Source organism: Capra hircus, chromosome 5, assembly GCF_001704415.2.
Source record: "Capra hircus breed San Clemente chromosome 5, ASM170441v1, whole genome shotgun sequence".
Classification (NCBI taxonomy): Eukaryota; Metazoa; Chordata; class Mammalia; order Artiodactyla; family Bovidae; genus Capra; species Capra hircus.
Genome location: NC_030812.1, coordinates 27,954,394 through 27,960,618, shown reverse-complemented (window position 1 = coordinate 27,960,618; position 6,225 = coordinate 27,954,394). Strand labels below are relative to the sequence as shown.

The 6,225-nt window shown below is 41.4% G+C and overlaps 1 pseudogene; it reads left to right on the top strand.

Annotated features, from left to right (window-relative positions):
- On the top strand, positions 2,482–3,301 carry LOC102186559 (annotated as a pseudogene).

The following is a 6,225-nucleotide window of genomic DNA, read 5'->3' as shown; positions in this document are numbered from 1 at the left end:
CTAATCTCAGAAAACCTTGAATCAAAGAAGCCAGACACAAGAAATATGCACAGACAAAAAGGAATATTCCAGTATTTTGCAGTTGTGATTTACCCATAATGCTGTAATAAATAACCCTGTGCCTATGTAGTTTTGTATTGTTCGAGGTGTCTTTTGAGCTTAAATTCTTAGAAATGGGATTTCTGGCTCACAAGGTACATGATAGGTATTACCAACTTCCTCTCCACAGGGCTGTACTTGTTTGTATTATTACCTGCAATATATGAGAGTCCCTGTATCATCACCACCTTGCCAACCATATATGTTGCTACACTTTTGAATGTTTGCTAGTTTGATGGGACTGGAATGATTTTTCACTGTAGTTTCAATTTGTATGTCTCTTACAGTGAGTGAAGTTGAACTTCTTTTCATGTAAAAGCATGTGGTGCAGACTTTTGCCCTCCACCCTATAAAATCTTTCATTGGTAGGGCCCCTTCTTGTCTGACCAAGTCTTAGCATCTTATTTCAAGTCACTGAGAGACAATCTGATTGGCTCACCTATCTGTGACTTGGTTGCTACCCCAGATGCATTCAGCTCTGATCGGTTGTCTATTCATGTCCTACATGAGGGCCTGAAGGGAATTCTAAGAAGGCAGCGAGCGGTCATTGTATGTAAGATATTGGGTGAATATCAGCACTGAAAATGGGTGTTGGAGCCCAGATGACCCTAAAGCTGATGCTGTCTGACAATTTAGTACATATTTTTCACAGAGTACCTGCTGTGTGTAAATACTGATCTAGGCACCATGAAGGAGGCCATTTTTTGTATTAAAAACATATTATGGAGAATTTCAAGCAAAAATAAAAGTAGAGAAAATATAACACTCCATGTACCCATCACCCAACAATAACTATCAACTCATTTGTATTTTTTTCACCTATACACCCCTCCCCCATGGCTTTCTGTTATTTAATCTGTAAATATTTCAACTTGAATCTCCAAAAGATAAGAACTCCTAACGAAGGACATAACCATAATATCATTATTGGACCTTAAAAATTAACAGTAATTGCTTCATATCAAATATCCACTCAGTTCAGGTTTGCATGTTTGGTTATTTTCATAGTTTGTTTGGAGTACATCATGAGAAACGCTGGGCTGGAGGAAGCACAAGCTGGAATCAAGATTCCCGGGAGAAATATCAATAACCTCAGATATGCAGATGACACCACCCTTATGGCAGAAAGTGAAGAGGAACTAAAAAGCCTCTTGATGAAAGTGAAAGAGGAGAGTGAAAAAGTTGGCTTAGAGCTCAACATTCAGAAAACTATCATGGCATCTGGTCCCATCGCTTCATGGGAAATAGATGGGGAAACAGTGGAAATAGTGTCAGACTTTATTTTTTGGGGCTCCAAAATCACTGCAGACGGTGATTGCAGCCATGAAATTAAAAGACGCTTACTCCTTGGAAGGAAAGTTATGACCAACCTAGATAGCATATTCAAAAGCAGAGACATTACTTTGCCAACAAAGGTCCGTCTAGTCAAGGCTATGGTTTTTCCAGTGGTCATGTATGGATGTGAGAGTTGGACTGTGAAGAAAGCTGAGTGCCGAAGAATTGATGCTTTTGAACTGTGGTGTTGGAGAAGACTCTTGAGGGTCCCTTGGACTGCAAGCAGATCCAACCAGTCCATTCTAAAGATCTGTCCTGGGTGTTCTTTGGAAGGACTGATGCTAAAGCTGAAACTCCAATACTTTGGCCACCTCATGTGAAGAGTTGACTCATTGGAAAAGACTCTGATGCTGGGAGGGATTGGGGGCAGGAGGAGAAGGGGACGACAGAGGATGAGATGACTGGATGGCATCACTGACTCGATGGACATGAGTTTGAGTGAACTCTGGGAGTTGGTGATGGACAGGGAGGCCTGGAGTGCTACAATTTGGGGTCGCAGAGAGTTGGACACGACTGAGCAACTGAACTGAACTGAAGTAAGGTCCACATATTGCAAGTGACTGACACACATTTTGAGCTTCTTGTAATCTATAGGTTTTTCCCTTTTGTCTTTCTCTTTTTTCCTTTCAACTTACATATTGAAGAAACCAGGTCATTTGTCCTTTACAGATTCCCACCTATGGTATTATTTAAAATATTCCACCCTCCTCTATATTTCTTTTAAATTCAGATTTTATTTTTCCATCTGTACCTCAAGGCATGTGGGATCTTAGTTCCCTGGCTAGGGACAGAACCCATGCTTCCTGCAATGGAAGTTTGAAATCTTAACTGGACTGCCAGGGAAGTCCCCAGATTATCTATTTTTGAAAGACCCTGCCAGACAGACACAAAATGTACGGTTGTTGACAGATTGGAGAGAGTGAGGAGGCTGTGTCTGGCTCCCACTCTCACAGCCATCGCAGTATGTAGAGTTTCTCAGAGATGGCACCAGGGCAAGTGAGAGCCGGGTAGCACTGGGTGACCCTGTGCATGGCTGAGGAAAAATAACCAAACGTGGGCCAAGGAGATCCTAAGAAGCCAAGAGAAAAATATCATATGCATTTTCCTTGCAAACTTGCTGGGAGGAGCACAAGAAGAAGCACCCAGATGCTCAGTCAACGTCTCAGAGTTTTCTAAGAAGTGTGCAGAGAGGTGGAGGACCACGTTTGCTCAAGCAAAAGGGACATTCGTAGACATGGAAAAGGCAGAGAAGGCCCGTCATGCAGAAGAAATTAAAATTTATATCCCTCCGAAAGAGGAAACAAAAAAGAAGTTCAAAGATCCCAATGTGCCCAAGAGGCCTCCTTCGGCCTTTTCCTGGTTTTGTTCTGAGTATTGTCCAAAAATCAAAGGAGAACACCCTGGCCTCTTCACTGGTGAAGCTGCCAAGAGACTGGGAGAGATGTGGACTAACACTGCAGCAGATGCCAAGCAGCCTTGTGAGAAGAAGGCTGCTCAGCTGGAGGGAAAGTCCAAGAAGAGTATTGCTGCATGCCAGGCTAAAGGGAAACCCGACGCAGCAACAGTGAGCACATATACTAACGTTGGAACATACAGAAGAGTAGCCTGGCCCTGCACAAGGATGGCATGCAAGTTCGTGAAGCTTCCATATTTTTACAGATTATAAGATAAAGTCAAGCATTTATCTGCTGACACTTCTTAAGTTGACCTGTCTTTATACTTAGAAATATCTCTTAATAGTAGGCTTCCCCGGTGGCTCAGAGTCAGGGTTGCAAAGAGTCAGACATGACTGACTATCGCGATGCAGCAACCAAAGGCTGAAAAAAGCGAGAATAAGAAGGAAGAGCCCGCGAGCCGCAACTACTGAGTCCCCTGAGCCTGGAGCCCTGCAGCAAGAAAAGCTACCATAATGAGAAGCCTGTGTACTGCGACTAGACAGCAGCCCCCACTCACCACAAATAGAGAAAAGCCGGCATCAATGGAGACCCAGTGCAGCCAGAAATAAGTAAGTCAACAGTTTTTTAAAAAAGAAAATGAAGAGGAAGATGATGAGTAAGTTGCTCCTAACCCAGTTTTTTTTTCTCTTGTCTATAAAGAATTTAACCCCCATGTGAACAGCTCAATCCTTTCAAAGAAAAAAACTGGAATGTAAGGCTGTGTAAGATTTGTTTTTAAACTGCACAGTGTCTTTTCTTATATAGGTAACATACTACCAAATGTGTCTTTAGATGGCCCTGTCCCGGTGATATTTTCAACAGCTACTGACCCTGCCTGGTACTATTATGGGGGTTGCAGATTTGCCTGGAAATTTAAATGCATAGCTCAAGTTAGTTACATATGGGAATGGAAATGTTTTTCATCTTCAGTTGTCTCTGATGAAGCTTATATGAAATCATTCTTATTCTGTTAACTGAACACCACCCTGTAATTGCAAAAAAAGAAAAAAGTTGCAGCTGTTTTGTTGACATTCTGAATGCTTCTAAACAAATATAACTTTTTATTAGTATTGTCCTTTCCATAGGTCTGACAATTTTCTCCTTGAGCAGAAGCTAGTCTTTTCCTTTTCCCATTTTGGACTGCATGAATTATTGCAGTGTTTTATCTTTCATATAGTTAGGTGATAAAAAGCTTTTGTCTACATACCTTGCATACTCATGATGAGGATAATAAAAGTTGAATTGAGACAGTTTTCCTTCATAGTTAGTTAGTTCAGTCGCTCAGTCACGTCCAACTCTTTGCAGCCCCATGAATTGCAGCACGCCAGGCCTCCCTGTCCATCACCAACTCCCAGAGTTCACTCAAACTCATGTCCATCGAGTTGGTGATGCCATCCAGCCACCTCATCCTCTGTCGTCCCCTTCTCTTCCTGCCCCCAATCCCTCCCAGCATCAGAGTCTTTTTCAATGAGTCAACTCTTCACATGAGGTGGCCAAAGTATTGTAGTTTCAGCTTTAGCATCATTCCTTCCAAAGAACACCCAGGATTGATCTCCTTTAGAATGGACTGGTTGGATCTGCTTGCAGTCCAAGGGACTCTCAAGAGTCTTCTCCAACACCGCAGTTCAAAAGCATCAATTCTTCGGCACTTAGCTTTCTTCACAGTCCAACTCTCACATCCATACATGACCACTGGAAAAACCATAGCCTTGACTAGACAGACCTTTGTTGGCAAAGTAATGTCTCTGCTTTTGAAAATGCTATCTAGGTTGGTCATAACTTTCCTTCCAAGGAGTAACCATCTTTTAATTTCATGGCTGCAATCACCGTCTGCAGTGATTTTGGAGCCCCCAAAAATAAAGTCTGACACTGTTTCCACTGTTTCCTTCATAACTGAGGCTCAAATCTTGATCAGTTGATATCAAGTTCACAGAGCCCAGTTACATTTACGAAGTGAAGACTAACCCATCTACTTACAGCATGGGATTATTGGAATTAAGCATTTTGAAAGCCTGTCCCTGAGGGACTAGTAAAACAGTCCATGTGCTGGGCAGTTGTATTTGCAGTTCCCTTGTTAAAAACCTGAGAATGTAGCCCCAGAAGGGTGAGCTTAAAATACAAGACTGACATATTAAGTTTTTTTGTTGACATTGACAGAGGCTCTGGGGAAAAGGTGCTGGCTGTAAATATCTTTTCCTTTTTATCTAAATACGGATTATTTAGGAAACTTGAGATGTTCCATTAGAGATACTTAATTAATTAATTGGGTCAACTTTTAACATCATGTACCACACTTTAAATCAGGTATATCTTCCTATGTAATGGTTTGCCCCTTTATAATCAATAGACATGAGGGAAGAAGATACATAAACTCTGTATCTCAGTGTGAATTATCTGATTTATTTGAATTTGATTTTTTAAAAAATTCGAGCTCATTCATTAGGGTCATATGTTTATCTGCTTAGCAGTTTAGAGAACAATTTGGCAGTTCTGTGGTTTTCAAGACTATCATTTTCTTAAAGTGCCAGTGTTTTAAAATAACATTCTTACAATTTAACATGCTTTTGTGATGGAGTGCTGTTTTGTTACATAATTTTGACTTGGATTCTTTCCATTTGCGTTTATATGTAATTTCAGGAGGAATACTGAACATCTGAGTCCTGGATGATGCTAATAAACTAATAAGTATGTGTGTGTGTGTGCACGTGTTTGGTCATGTCCAATTCCTTGTGACCCCATGGACTGTAGCTTACCAGTCTCCTCTGTTCATGGAATTTTCCAGGCAAGAAAACTGGAGTGGGTTGCCGTTTCCTCCACCTGGGGATCTTCCTGACCCAGGGACTGAACCCCCATCTCTCATGTGTCCTGCATTGGTAGGTGGATTCTTCACCAGCTTTTCCTGGGAAGCCCCAAATTGCAGAGGTTTAAAAATGTGTAGGTTTGTCTCTCCTTTTGAGGTGTCAGCAGTCATGTTCAATCCATTATTTTTTCTTTAGGAATTATGAAGTGGTGATATTTTAATCCTATCATTTCTTCTTTATATATTAGCTGGAATATTTCTATAAAAGGAAATTTCTCCTTACCTGTTTGGTTATCCCTATTTATAGTTCCCACAGGAAGGCAGGATAAATACTTGAACCAATTTCAATGCAAGAATTGCTTCCTAGCATGGAAAATGCAAACTGAATCCAACTTGGATCCTGCCCTCAAGGAGATTTACATTTGGCATGGATGGAGGAGCCTGGTGGGCTGCAGTCCATGGGGTCGCTAAGAGTCGGACATGACTGAGCGACTTCACTTTCACTTTTCACTTTCATGCATTGGAGAAGGAAATGGCAACTCACTCCAGTATTCT